Here is a 15,083-nt window from a genome sequence, read left to right as displayed (position 1 = left end):
ACCCAAGCTGCGTTTAGTTTGTGTAAGGGTTTGGGGCTCGCCAAACGCCACCAGGGTGGGGAAGAGTGCTAAAAAATGATTGGGAATTCCCAGGGCTGGGAGATTTTTGGTCTTTGAGGTTGAAGTGGGAACGGGGAGGTGTTGGGAGTTTGTGGAGAGAGGAGAGGCTGAGCCACAGCCCTGGGGCACGAAGGACATCGCTCCAGCCCTGGCACGGGGACCGGGCTCAGCTCGGAGGCATCAGCTTGTCCTTCAAGGGAAATTCCACTTGTGGTGCATCAAAGTGATGCCTAAAGAGGCTGGGCAGAGACAAAGGAGTCAAGTAGGGATTTATTAAAAGGTCAAAGGATTCACCTTGGGCAATACCAGAGGCCGGGATGGACCCAAGGTGAACCCCAGGTCACGAGTTCTCACACTTTTATCAGTTCTGCTCCATTTCCACACTGGGGTTCGTGTCCAGTCCCAGCTCCAGGCTCTGCAGTCCCACCCTCCCAGATCGTCTCCTCAATTCTCTGCTGTTTGCACTTTTTGGGGTGAAGCTGCAGCGGTGTCCTTGGTTCTGGGCTGGACAAGGATCGTTCTGTGTGCCTGAGCTGGGAGCAGAACTCGTAACGCTCTGTGTGCGGTTCAGTCACATCCCAACGCAACGCAGCGCGTGGGAAATAAAAAAGGTAAAACTTCAGGTATCAAACACATCAGAGGCTGTTGTCAGACCTCAGAATGAGAGAACAGAACGAGTCTGGGTGTTCCCTCAGAGCTGCACAGGTCAAGAGAGAGACATTTGAGAAGAGAAAATCAAATTTCCCCTTTTTTCCTGGAATCCTTTTGGGGTGAAGTCACCCCAGGAATGGCCCTGGAGCAGGATGTGACCCCCAAACCCCTGGGTATGTTTGTCCCTGGCCTGGGGATGTGACAAAAGCCCTCCGGAATTCCATGGTGGTTTTGCAGGATTATTTGTAGCAGTTTAGAAAAACCCCAAACTCTGGGAACTTCTTTTCCATGGAGATTTTCCAATTTCAAATAATTTGGTGCCCCCTCATTTGGGTCCTTGTACATTATCAGGAGTAGAGAAAAAAGCTGAGGAAATTTGGGATTCTGGATGCTGGAAATCCAGGATTCTGGAGAACTGACCTAAAAATGAACAGATAAAACTGTCGAGGAGTGACTTTGTCCTGTTCTTTTTGAAAATATCATTACTGGGAGTAGAGAAAACCTAGTAGAGGAAATTTGGGATTCTGGATGCTGGAAATCCAGGATTCTGGAGAACTGACCTAAAAATGAGCAGATAAAACTGTCCAGGAGTGTCCTTCTCCTGTTCTTTTTGAAAATACCATTATACAGAACATTTTTGAGGTAGTTCAGTTGTAAAATCTTCATTAGAGATGCTCCATCGTGAAGATTTAATTTGGAGGTTTTTCTCTGAAGTCTTGGTGGGGTTGTTTTATTGAATCAATAAAATCCTTTCATTTTTCCATGTGTTGACTAATGCCTTGTTCATTTTAATGGGAAGACAGTGGAATCCATTTGGAGTCTGCTGTCAAAGTTGATTTTTTTCAACCTCTGTCCCTGATCTTTAAAGGAGCAGAATTTGGTCTCGCTGATGACAGTTGGATAATGAAAAAGGAATGACAACCCCTCCAGAGCCAGAGCTTTCCAGAGTGAACATTCCATGTTTTTAGCAGTTTTAATCTTGTTTCCTGTTCCATTAATCAGGCTGAGCCAGATTCTTTTGTAAGTATTTATTGTTAGGTTGTTTTTTATCAAATAGGAAGGGTTTTCCTTTCAGCCTCGTATCTCAGATAAATATAAATTATCACATTACAGCAGTGGGGTCCAACTTCCCAGACTTTGTCAAGACTGAGATTTTGCCATTCCTCATTTTCACTTCTTTAATTATTGACATTTGCAGGGAAATCTGTGGCTTTATCTCTTCAGAACTTCCTGCAGTGAAAAACTCAAATCCTTTTCACTGTGGATTAGTGCACAAGTGTAAAAAAAAGGGAAGTAAATTCATAAAGAAATATCAATGCTATTTAAATTATTCCCTTGGAAGTGAGTAAGATCTCTTGAAATCTGTTTTGCTTAGATGGGAAAAACCAAATGAGAAGCTGATTCTCCCAACAATTCTGCATCCATGGCATCCCTCAGCCCTTAAACCAAACATTTGCAAGCACTGAAGATGATGAAAAGGACTTTAAAAGTCACATTCTTGAGCCATTGGGTTGGGCTTTAGCCATTTATTGGGCTTTATTTATTCTATTTAGACAGACCTTGATGTCAGTACAAGAAGTGCCATTCCTTGGGAATTTTTTCTGAATTCATCCAAATGCCAGATGAAGTCCAAATGTTGATTTGATGAGGGATTGTGTTTTCTGTGTCAAGGCAAACATTTTATTAAAATGATAAATGGCTTTGTCATCTGTTTGCATTTTGCCTGTAATTAGGATTAAAGGAGAAATTGGTGCAAAATGTCTGAACGAACTAAAAACCACTGGGTTCTTCTCGAGTGCAAAAAGAAAAAGCTGCAAAAATGTCAAGACTTCCTCTTTTTCCCCTAATTTGGGGGGGAAAAAAAAAAAAAGTTATTTGTTTCAGGGAGAAAAAAATTGCAGTATCGTGGAATCATGGGATGGTTTGGGATGGAGGGATTTAAAGAAGGAATTCCACCCATGCCATGGGCAGGGACATTTTCCATTATCCCAGATTTTTCCAGCCTGGCCATGGGCACTTCCAACGATGGGACATCCACAACATCTCCTCACAAGCAGTAAAAGTAGGGAAATACAGCAGCAAAACCACAAAAAAAAAAAAAAATTAATTTTTCAATACCCAACCCCAAATAGCTCAGAATTAAATATCCCGTGAGGGGGAAAAATGAAAAGTACAAATTCTTTTCAGCGTGAAAAAATAATTAAAAAAAAAAGTAAAAATTTAATTGACTAAATTTTAAAAATTGCAAAAATAAAAACTTGGCTTCAGAATCATCCTAAGGAACGAGGAAAGATTTGGGAGCAGCTGCTGGAACACGGGTGGATGTGTTTGGCTCCATGCTCCATTAAATTTTATGGCTGATCTGACATGAAGATCCTGGCAGGAATGAGCCATTCCAGGCTCGTGTTCAGGGCTCTGTGTTCCATTTTCCTCCGAGGGTTGGGATGCAGGTGGGCTCAGGTGTGTGCCCTGCTCAGCTGTGTGCAGCTGGAACAAAAAATCCCAGGAAAACACCAACACTTCTGGCATTTTGTCACCTATTCCCAGAGAAAATTGCTTTAAAATTCAATTTCCCCCCCTCCCCCCCTCCTTGTCTCTGCAGTTCTGGGCAGTGCAAAGCTCTGAGTGTAGCAAAGAGGAGAATTGTTGGGAGAATTGCTCCTTTGAAAGGGAAAAAAAATTGGGAGCAACAATTCCCATTGTTTTTCCTGACCAATAAACGGGTGCTGCACGGAATTAAAAGGAGAATTTGAGGGAATGTTTGGTATCAGGACGGCGTGTGCTGCTCCAGTGAAACAGAAATATTTTGTTTCACTGAGCAAAGTTTTACAATTGATTAAACCAGCTCGAGGTTAACCCAGGGTGGGATCCCAAGGAATTCCCATTCCTCAGCAAGGGAGGTGATTCTGGCTGGGAGATTTTGGAATATAAAGAACATTTCCTCAGCACTCCAACCATCAAGAGCAGAGTTCAGCCCAGCCCTTAGCACTGATCAATAAAAGTGGTGCACCCTCCATTAGGAGATAAGGTAAAAATTAAATGGGTATTTATGGGTATAGGAGAATTTGGGGGTGAATTGCAGATAAAAACCCCCGGGTTTATTTTTGGGGTTGGACTCAGTGCTGACAGAGCTTTTTGTGTTGACAGGAAAACCAATTCTTTGGTTTTGCCCAGATTTTTTGGGACTCCATCATTTTATTCGGCCTCAGTATCTCGTTCTGCATTCAAATTTTCAAGTTGGTCTAGAATTACTTTGATGCTGGAGTTGTTTCACCTGTGGAAAACCAGGATAATAATTTAAAAAAAAGGATTTTCTGCTCTTAGGATTATCCAGAACTGCCTTGAGAACGAGCTTGAACAATCCCTTCGTTTTTATCCTGTTCTTTGACCTTTCTGAGCTGCTCTTTTTTAGCTCAAACCTCGGACTTCCTCCACTCCTACATTTTATTTACAATACTCATCCATATGTTTAATCAGGACCTGGATTCTCCCTCAGGAGGGTCTTTGGCATCTTCTTCCTCTTGCTGCAGGAAAAAATTTGGCTCCTTAAGGATCTTTCTGTGTTGGTTTGGTTCCCCTGCCTTGTGTTCTTTACCCATCGAAGGCTGCCTGGCTCCTGCTTCCCTGGAATTCCTGCTGCAATTCCTGCTGCTTTCAGCTGGGAATTCCTGCCCGTGCTGCAGTTTGGAATCTGCTCGTGCCCCTTTTAAGGCACAGCTTGCAAAGATGTCGCAGCTTTTCCTAAATTCCCAGGGATTTGGGCAACTCCTCCCTGTGGTGATTCCAGGGAAAACCTTTTATCCCACAACAGTTCTGGCACAGCAGCGCAAATGTGATCTCACACGGTGACCTCATGTAAAAATCACCACGTTGGAAAGAGATCACTGAACACCAGGATGCCACTGGGAATTCTTCCTTCTCGTTTTCCACGTGCTGGTTTGATATTCCCGTGCTGGTGGCGTTTCCACCGAATTATTTGAGGTCGTTTTCCTCATCAGTATCAGATTTTTCATCGTACATCAGCCCTGTCGTGTTCTACAATCAATCCTTCTCCCACAGCTTCACTTGGGAGCAACGTGAGAACTCCAAAATCTGGATTTCAGGACAAATCTGCTTTGTGCCAGGCCAACCCCTTCCATCAGCAAGGTGTGATATCTGGGGCGACGGCGCTTTTAAAAAGCGAATTTTTGGGACAAAATACATGGAGGGTTTTTCTTGTGAAGCCAACTTGGAACGGGAAACACAATTTAAAAAGAACAACAAAAAAGCCCATCCCAAATGTGATTTCTCAAGGATCTGATGGATGGATGAATTCCGTGTGGTCCAAGGAATACAAGATAAATCCAGGGATATGCTCAGTGGGAGAGCAGGGGATGTAAAACATGCATTGGAGTGAAAATTTGGTACAGGAGAAAGCTGAAACAAGAATGGACTGGGTCCAGCTGCAGGGAATAGGGCTGGGCAGGAATTGCTGCTTTGGACACACTTGAGCCACTTTTTGATTTTCTTTTAACTCTGAAGGGAAAAGGTGACTGGGAAATTGGGTGTAGGAAAGGGGAGCAGTGCTGCATTCCAGGAGCAGCTGAGATAACCAGGAGATGCATTTTTACCCTCTAAGGCAAGAGCTGCTAAAAGTGGTTGAAATCACAGAAATCCCTGGGACCGAGCAAAATTCCAGAAGTGTTTTTTTGGTTTCCCCCCCAGGTCTTAAAGGGGTTTTTTTTTTGTATTGTTTTTGTGGTAAGAGATGAGGTTGTGATCATGGAAGAGCCTCAGGAGCAAAATTAAAAACATTGGGATTTTTCCATCTGAACACAGCAGTGGGTTAGGGATAAAACTGTGACTGCAGCTCCAGGATCATGGAATGGTTTGGGCTGGAAGGGACCTTAAAATTCATCTCATTCCACCCCTGCCATGGCAGGGACACCTTCCACCATCCCAGGCTGCTCCAGCCTGGCCTTGGGCACTCCCAGGGATCCAGGGGCAGCCACAGCTGCTCTGGGAATTCCATCCCAACCCCTCCCCACCTTCCCAGGGAGGAATTCCCTCCCAATATCCCATCCATCCCTGCATTCTTCCAGTTTAAACCCATTTTCCCTCATCCTGTCTTTCCATGCCCTTGTCCAAGTCCCTCTCCAGCTCTCCTGGAGCCCTTTAGGTGCTGGAAGGCTGCTGGGCTCGAGGAGGAATTCCAAATACTCCAGGAAAAAAAAAATACCTGGAGCCACAGTGTGGATCAGAGAGCTGGAGCTGAGCAGAAATAGATTTGTGAAATATTTCATTTTGATGAATCCAGCAGCTCTTCCTCCTCACGAGTACAGGAGGGTCACAACAACATCCCCCAAGAGGCACAATTATATTTTTATTTGTGTTTTAATCTCTTTAAACCAGACAGTTTTGTCAGATTCTCACTGGAGCTCAGCTCCAGCCCTGTTGAGTTTTGCAGCCTGGTTTTGCTCATATGGAGCAGCCATGGCCAAGGGACAGCCCAGGGGGACAGTTTGGGCTGCCAGAAGGATTTCTGGGCTGGATTCGTGTTTGTTGGGATCCGTAGTGTTGGGTTAGAAAAATCTCTGTTGAGCCTGAGCAGAGCTGTCACAATTTTGGAAGTGCTCTCAGATGGGAGGAGTGATAAATATTCCTCTGGAATGATGGTCAGTGCTCTGGGAAGGGCCCCACGGACAAGGCAGGAGGTGCTGGGGGGCTCCAAGCCAAGATGTCCAGCTTGGGACACAGGGAGAGGTCTGGAAGCAGAAGGAAAAGGGAATTTTGGAATAGGGTGAGCCTGAGGCACAGCAAAGAATGAAAGCAGGGAGGAGGAAGGAAGGAAGGAAGGAAGGAAGGAAGGAAGGAAGGAAGGAAGGAAGGAAGGAAGGAAGGAAGGAAGGAAGGAAGGAAGGAAGGAAGGAAGGAAGGAGCACTGGTTTTCCATGTATTCAAAAGAGGTGTGAAATCTCTTTGGAAAGAACCTGAGTTTAAAGTTTAAAAAAAGGGACAAGGAAAAAAATAAATCTCCATGGAAGGCAGAAAATGCATGAGTTGGATCTGGAACCCCTTTGGAGAAGCTCAACAGAGGGTGCAGAAAGGTCACCCTGGAGGTGTAGCTGCCACTCCTGGGCAGCCCTAGACAGGGGAGAGATGCAGGAGAGATTCCTGTCTGCTTCAGCAGCCAAGGAATGTGAGGGATAAGGATAACTTGTGGGATAATTATAAATCCACAAATTCTTCACCCTGCTCCCCTCAAAGCAATGAAACACAGGAAGCCCCAGGACTGAGACAGGACCAGAATGGTTTAAAATTTCTGCCTTTTTGTATTTTACCTCGGTGTAATCAGGAGCCAGGGCTCAGGAACTGGGATGTGGAGTTGGTTTACAATCAGGAACTGGGATGTAGAGTTGGTATAAAATGCTTGTGCAGCAGTGCAGTGGACAGGAGGAGGAGGAGGAGGATGGTTTGGCTCTGCTGCAGGAGAAGTTCCCATGCTCCAGTGGGAGAGTCCAGCTGAGCAGTGGCCATGAGCTGGAATTGCCAAGGAGAGCGAATGGGTGAAATCCCAGTGGGATATGGAGGTTGCTGTTTTGACTGCTGGTCCAGGATTCCCAGTGAGACACAGAACTGGGAGACACTGGATGTTTGCAGATGTTGTTCCCGGAGCTTTTGCCAAGAGCCCAGTGGAACAAGGAGCAGAGTTAAATTTAGTCCACGACAACCTGATCAAAACCAACCCCACAAAGGCAAAGCCTGTCCAGCTCCAGACCCAGCGTGGCCTCCAGAGCTGCCAGAGCTACCACGGAGTTGGGATCTTGTGGAAAATCCTTCCAGCTCTTGCAGCAGGGGGCTCGAGGCAGCTGCTCTGCTGCTCTGCAGTGCCAGTGTGAGCTCAGCAGGGCTGGGAATGCCTGAAGATTTTATTTAAGGTACAAACCCAGGGGTTTTGTGGAATGGTTTGGTTGGAAGGGACCTTAAAATTCAGCTCAGTGCAACCAGGACACCTTCCACCATCCCAGGCTGCTCCAAGCCCCATCCAGCCTGGTCTTGGACACTTCCAGGGATCCAGGGACAGCTTCTCTGGGAATCTATACCAGGGTCTCAGCACCCTCCCAGGGAGGAATTCCTTCCCAAAATCCCACCTAATCCTCTGGCAGTTTAAAGCCACCCTTCCCACGAGGAAATTGCTGCTGTTGTCCACCCTGACCTCCCCAGCCCAGCCTGAGGCCGTTCCCTCTCCTGTCCCTGTTCCTGGGAGCAGAGCCTGACTGGGGCTGTCCCCTCCTAAAAAAGGAATTTTTAGGGAGCAGAAAGCCTCCCCCCCCCCACCCCAGAGCCCTGTTTTCCACCTCATGGCTCCAGCAGTGGCACAGAACATTTTCCTTCTAAAACAGAAATAATGTAACCACAAAATCCACTGGGAATATTCCACTCTGTGTTCATTGAACTGTTCTGGAAGCGCTGCTGAGCTGTGCCTTGGAATTGGGACGTGATGTTCAAGGCTTGGAGCAGCTGGGCTGGAGCCTGGGCAAGGTGCTGGGAAAGGCTTCCTTCATCCCAGGGCCAGCTGGAAAAGTCAGCCCAGCCCAGCCTTGCTCCAGCAGTGGTGTCAGCACTGAGGGAACACAAAAGCAACCACACAGCTCCTTCCATCTCCCCCTCGAGCTGGGCTGTTCGCTGGGGAGAACCAGCTGTGCCAGCTGTGCAGAACCAGCTGTGGTACCCTGTCCCTTGTGAGCACTGCCTGCCTCTCCTCGCCAGGAGGGTGTAGGAACAACGGTGGGCAGGATGGTCGGGAGGGATGGAGATGAGAGATCTCTGAATCCAGGTCTGGGAACTCGTGGTTTATGGCAAAGGGTGTGGGAGCAAGGGCCCTGCTGGGAGCTGCCAGACACAGCTTGGAGCAGGCAGCAGAAAGAGTGAGAGTGAGAGTGAGAGAGTGAGAGTGAGAGAGAGAGTGAGAGAGTGAGAGTGAGAGAGAGTGAGAGTGAGTGAGAGTGAGAGTGAGAGTGAGTGTGAGAGTGAGAGTGAGAGTGAGAGAGTGAGAGTGAGAGTGAGAGTGAGAGAGTGAGAGTGAGAGTGAGAGTGAGAGAGAGTGAGAGTGAGAGTGAGTGAGAGAGAGTGAGAGTGAGAGAGTGAGAGTGAGAGAGTGAGAGTGAGAGTGAGAGTGAGAGTGAGTGAGAGTGAGAGTGAGAGTGAGTGAGAGTGAGAGAGTGAGAGTGAGAGTGAGAGAGTGAGAGTGAGAGTGAGAGTGAGAGTGAGAGTGAATGAGAGTGAGAGTGAGAGTGAGAGTGAGAGTGAATGAGAGTGAGAGTGAGAGTGAGAGTGAGAGTGAGAGTGAGTGAGAGAGTGAGAGTGAGTGAGAGTGAGAGTGAGTAAGTGTAAGAGCAAGAGTAAAAAGAAAAGTAAGAGCAAGAAGAAGAGCAAGAGTAAGAGCAAGAGAGAGCAAGAGAGAGAGCAAGAGTAAGAGCACGAGGTTCCCGCTACAATACAAGAAATCTTCTTCTGTGCTGAATATTCTAATTTTCACTGACCAGTCTAAGATACAAATCCTACAGCATTTACCCACAGCCTGTAAGAATCATTACATTACCACGCTGTGTTACTTTTCAAACCCTACAAACTCCTCTGGGGACCCTTCTGCCAGGCTGGCAGGGTCTGCTCTGACCCTGGAGCTGTGTGCAGGCACAGGGAATTGTTCACTCCAGAGGGATCACTCTCAGCTGCCCCCGCTGTTGTTTTCAGCTGTTCAGTAACTGAGGTTTGGTATCTCAGAGATTGCTTTCATTTCAAACTCGCTTAGAGTTTCCATATTCTCAAAATCTTTAGCCAGGCAATCATGTCTATAAGGTTTTCCTGTTTCATCTTCCCCAACAGGAGGAGATGACACTTGTGCAACCCTTCAGCTTTCATTTCTCCCCATAATGAGATCAAACTGCTGATAAATATTTCCCCTTGTTCCGTGTCAGTTAACGCTGGGATTACTCTGCCAGCAGCCCGGGCCAGCCTTTATCTCCTGCATCTCCAGGGCTGTGTTTGTGCATCAGTATTTGTCAAGAATTGTCTCTCCAACAGCCTGGGCATTATCTCTGGAGCAGATTTTATTCATTAGGCCCAGAAGTGCTGGGAGATGGAGGATTTCACAACGGAGTAAACAAAGGCGGGTTTGTGGTGCAGCCTTGGCTCCACGTTCCTGTCAGTCCTGTGGCTTCATTGGAGAGGGCAGGGTGAGGATGGGAGATACCACAAATTTCTCAGCAATTTCAGTGTGAATCATTCCTTTCTTGGAATAACTTTAATAGAAAACCAGGATTCGACCTGATGAGAAAAACGTGTGAAAAAAAAATATTTTTTTTTTCTTCCTTTTCTTTCTCGCCTGGTTGAAATGTTGGGTTTTTTTTTTTTTGCAGACTATTTTTATCCTTGAGCACTTGGAGAAAGCTTTGAAACTTCGGAGTTGTAACATTTGTGGAATTAGAGCACTTGGAGGAGTTGGTTTTTAGTTTTTTTTATTTTTTAAGGAGCAGTGAAGTTCCAGCCAATTAGAAAAGAAAATTATTTGTGTCTGGGATAGTTTGCTTTAGATTTTAAACAATTTCAGCAGCTTATGGAGGGTTAGGAAGTGGTTGGATTTCCTTCTGAAGAGATAGAACATCCTTTTAAAAATACTTCACAGCAACATCAGATGTTAAAAACATAAGAGGGTTTGTAGCTCAGCAGTGCACTCAGAAATTCCCTGGTTTTGCATGAACCACTGGATTCTATTCCCTCCCATCTTCCTCAGCTACTCTGTCATCCCTTGGTTTTTCTCTTGATCATTTCAAAACACTGGACAAGTGAAAACCACGAGTTCTTCACCGGTTCAGTGAAGATCAGTTTAGTGACTCCCATTTGTTAACAGAAGTATTGACACACTTTGTTGTTTTAGGACTTGGATTTATGGTTCTTGGGGATGGAATCCATTCCTTAATGCCACATAATCCATGGAGTGCTGGTCACCAAGCCAGAAATTGCTTCTGCTGCCACTGTGAAGTGTAACTTGAGAAAAAAATCCCCTCACTGATGGTCTGAGGGAGAACAGCCACCACAAGTGGTCAAAAAAAAATATAAAATTTGAGGCTGTTACTGCATTTTGGAGCTTCTTAATATGTGATATTTTATCAGTTTGAAAGCTGAGTCAGCCCAAAAAATGAATAAAACCATGAAATCAGTGCAGCCTGTGGCAGGGAGGAGTGAGGGTTGAGCTTGGATTTTGGGAAATTTTCCATGTGGAAAAGGTTATAAAACAGCTCCCGTGGGCAACCCCAGGTAGGGATGGATTCCCTTGGAAGTGTGGAAAAAAACATGGATGTGGCACTTGGCACAGGGTCAGTGGTGCTGGGTGATGCTTGCTCTTTTCCAATCTTAACAATTCCGTGATTCTCTGATTATTGTCCTGGAATTCATTTTGCCAGGTGGGATTCACTCTGGCAATTTGAAGGAATCTGGGGGCAAAACGGGTATTTTATAGAAAAATTGATAACATTTCTGGCTCTGGAAAGGACCTTGATGCTGCTCTATCCCAAATTTCTGAGCTTTCCTGCTGCTTGGAGTTTGGTAATGTGACCCTGTTCGTAATCAGGAGATTTTTCATCTCCATTCCACTTTTGAGTGGGGTTTTTTCCCTCGGAGTGTCCATAACCAGTTTTTATCTCCATAGGATTATCCCTGGATTTTATGCAGCAGTGAAAAGAGAGCTGGAAGTTGTCCTGTGCCAGCTGAGTTCCAGCAAAGCACAAATGGGATTTTGGCCTCTCGGGCATTTTTTGTGGGAATTTCCTGTGGTTCCCCCTTTTTTTTTTTGGCCTCAGGTTGCCCACTGTAGACAAACCTTGGGAGTGGCTTCCCTGAGCCATCCCATTTTTAGGGCACCTGGAGCTGCCCTAAAAAAAAATCAGGGAATATCCTCTGTAGGAATTCATGCAGAGCAGAGAAAAGGGAGCAAGAATTCCCTTTGATTTACAGGTTTGCAATGATTTTCCCCACACCATCTTCCACTCCTCCGTGTCAGGCACTCGAGACAAAATCCTGTCTCTGCTGATGAGACTTGGCCAAAAGTCAGCTGGAAAACTCTTGCTATTTATCCATTGAGGAAGCAGCTTTTACAAACTTCCCTGAAGGAATTCAGCTAAGTGTTTTCTTTAAATGAATGGATTTCCAGAGCCACGTTGTTACAACATCTCGGGCTTCTGGAGCTGCTCCTTCCAGCTCCTTGAAGATCTTCAGCAATTAGGCTGCACTGATAAATCCAGGGGAGGGTTATCTTGTCTCTTCTTTTAGCTCAGAGGAAATAATTTGTGTATTTTATCAAGGATAAGAGGTGGGAAGTGTGAAATCTGACCCCACTGCTGCCACTTGGTGACCCGGAGGAAATTGGTTCCGCTCAGCATTTCAGCCCTGCCCGTGTGAAAGGTGTGCTGGGCTCCTTTTCCAGGGAATTCTGCAGCTCCTCCAGGATTTCCAACCAAACCCAACCCTTTCTCGTGAGCTCCCTGTGTATCACTTTTATTGAAATCAACTAAAAATGAGGTTATCTGGAGCTTGCAATAACTGTGAAATCTTTCAGCTGGAAATCAGTGTGTCCCACTTGTTTGGAAAGATTTTCTCTTCCATTATTCATTGCGGGGGCCTTAAAATTATACTCCAGTGACAAAGCCTCTATTTATTTTTAGACAATTGGCATCCACTTCTGGCTGACCTAGAATGTTTCTTTGATGACAATGCCTGTGATCCAGCTGGGTTTGCTGAATGGTTGCATAAACAAAGGCAGATAGTAAAATGTGGGAAAGAAAAGGCTATTTTTATTATATTAGAGACTGTCCAGCCAGCTCCAAGCCCAATTTTAAATGTCATATCTGTAGCACTGCACTTCAACTAAATGTCCTGATCATCTCCAGAATATCTCTGGAATTTTATCATTATTGGATTGCGGGGTTAGGGAGAGGCTAAGAGAAAAAAAAAAAAGAAAGAAAAAAAGTTCAGAGTGGAGGTGATCCACAGAAAAAGACAATCAGTTTGGTATCCGGCCCCTTCCTTCCTGAAGAATGTAGGTTTAAATACATGGAACTGGGAGGAAAAGTCTGAGCTTGATGTTTTCTCCAGTCCCATTTATTCATTTGTTGGCCAATTTGTGTCTCATTGCAGCAGCTCCAAAGGCAGCTTCATTTCTAATGGATAAAAACACTGCCTGTGGGTAAGGAATTCCGGGTAGGAGAATGAGCAGGGGTTCTCATTTTAACTCAGATCGTGGAATCACAGAAGGGTTTGGGTTGGGAGGGATGTTAAATGGGATATTATTATCCCATTCCACCTTCCACTATCCCGGGTGGCTCCAAGCCCTGTCCAGCACTTGCAGGGACCCAGGGCATTCTCCACGCTCCCAGTAAATCCAAAGGGAGCTTCACTGCCCAGCATCACCACCCAAATTTCTCCCCTCCCTTCAAAAAGAAGAGCCTGAAACAGTTTCTGGTGCGAGAAGGTGTCGGAGGGCAAAATTTGGCCGCAGCTGAAATTCCAGTGGAAATATAGGGGAAATTTCTGGGTTAATGAGACTTAGGACCAAGTGGCAGAGAACTTCCTTCCCTGGATTTACATTTGGGTTCCACATTATAAATAACAGTGCCGGAAAGAAAATCCTCATATATTGCAGTTGTGACCTCTCAGTTGTCAGGGTTAACCTGCGTCGAGGAGGGGCTGGTTGGATTTTAGGGAAATGTTCTGGAGCAGCTCCCCAGGGAATGGCCTCATCCCAGAGCTCAGGGAATGTTTGGACAATGCCCTCGGGCACGGGATGGAATTTTGGGGTTGCCCAGGAGTGATCCCTGTGGTTCCCTGCCAGCTCAGGGTGTTCCATGGGCAGCTCCAGGCTCTCAGCAGAGAGGCAGACCCAGCAAATCCCGACCTCCTGCAGGTTTTGGCCGCACCTTGGGCCAGGGAAAACCATTGGTGCCACTGGAAAAACCAGAACCCAGGAGCTGCAGCAGGAATATCCAAAGCAGGAAAATCAGTTGGTTTTACAGGGTTTTACATGTCTGCACAAGGATGTTTTTAGGATGTGTGCATTCCCCAGAAGTGCCCCAGCTTTTAACCACGAGCCATCAGCAGAGATTTATTCCTACCCCATCAAACAATGAAAGCACCCAACAATGCTCTGCAGGAGCATCCTAAAATCAGAACGATCCTGTTTGTCTTGGATTGGGAGCTTTGCAGGATTTATTTAGGAGCCTTTTTGTTTATCTGTTAAAAACAGCCTTTCAGTCAATGCTAAGCTCGACGGCTTCAGTGTAATTTTCCATGGTTCGGACTTGCTGAAGTAATAAATAAAATGTAATAAGAATAAATTATAAATATTTATAAGGCTATTTTTGGCTTTTATGAGGTTCTTAGGATCTTGAATTTAATATCCCAGCCAAAGCTGCACTCAGAGCTCTTCTCTTTCCCATCCAAATGCCTGCTCAAGGTTTTGCAGCCAGATGGAATTTGGCTGCCAAAGCTTCACCTGTGGGGATGCCAAGGAAAGCATCCAGTGGGACAAAGCAAAGCCAGGCAGCAGAGCTGGCATCCACACCAGGACATGGAGTTCACCTGCCCCCAGCACATCCCAGCTCCCATCCTCCTGCCCTCGGCTCACTCCCACTCACTTGGACACACCAGAAAAGTTTTTCTGAAAAATATCAGGGAGGAAAAGGGAAAAAAAAAAAAAAAAAAAGGCAAAAATAATTGTAAGGTTTCTAGAAAAGTTGTTTTTGTAAATGCTTTACCTGTTTCCACACAATGTGCTTTGAACAGTATTTTCTGTGTTTTTCTGTTGAATTTGGGCTTGATTTAGGTGGAAAAAAATGTGGGGGTTGGTGCTAAAAAAGCAATGAACACAATCTTCATTTTGGCTTCCTTGAAGAACCCAGTCCTTGCAGCCCTTCTCTTGGAGAGTGTGATTACATTAGCTGTTAATTAATAATAAGCAGATGGTTTGGGACCAGTGGTTTAAGGCTGGTCCTGGCTGCAACGAGCTGAGCTTTGGGGTGCCAGAGGCAAAGAATTCCAGGATTCCACGAGACCTGGGGGTGGTGGATCCCAGCAGAGCTCCCCACCTCTCCCTGGTGCTGGGCAAAGAAGATCCATGAATGGAAAAAAGGGAGAAGCCTCGTGCTCCAGGATTCTCCTGGAAAAAGAGATGGCTGCAGTTGAGTCCATCATTAAACCCCAAATCTAACAAACAGCTGATTTTTCATGTTAACCTTTATTTGGGGAAAATAATATCCCGCAGCCTACGTGGAAAAAAAAAAAAAAAACAAACCCTTGGCAATACCCTTATTAAAGCTGATTTTTGCAAGGCTTCAATGAAT

General features: G+C 45.6%; 1 protein-coding gene across 4 annotated transcripts in view; it reads left to right on the top strand.

Annotated features, from left to right (window-relative positions):
* BANP (BTG3 associated nuclear protein) overlaps positions 1-15,083 on the top strand; it is a 121,534-nt gene that overhangs the window by 75,009 nt on the left and 31,442 nt on the right. The gene's annotated exons all lie outside the window — the stretch shown is intronic.

This window comes from Cinclus cinclus, chromosome 11, assembly GCF_963662255.1.
Source record: "Cinclus cinclus chromosome 11, bCinCin1.1, whole genome shotgun sequence".
Classification (NCBI taxonomy): Eukaryota; Metazoa; Chordata; class Aves; order Passeriformes; family Cinclidae; genus Cinclus; species Cinclus cinclus.
The sequence above is the reverse complement of the archived record's forward strand: the minus strand, read 5'-3'. Positions and strand labels throughout refer to the sequence as shown.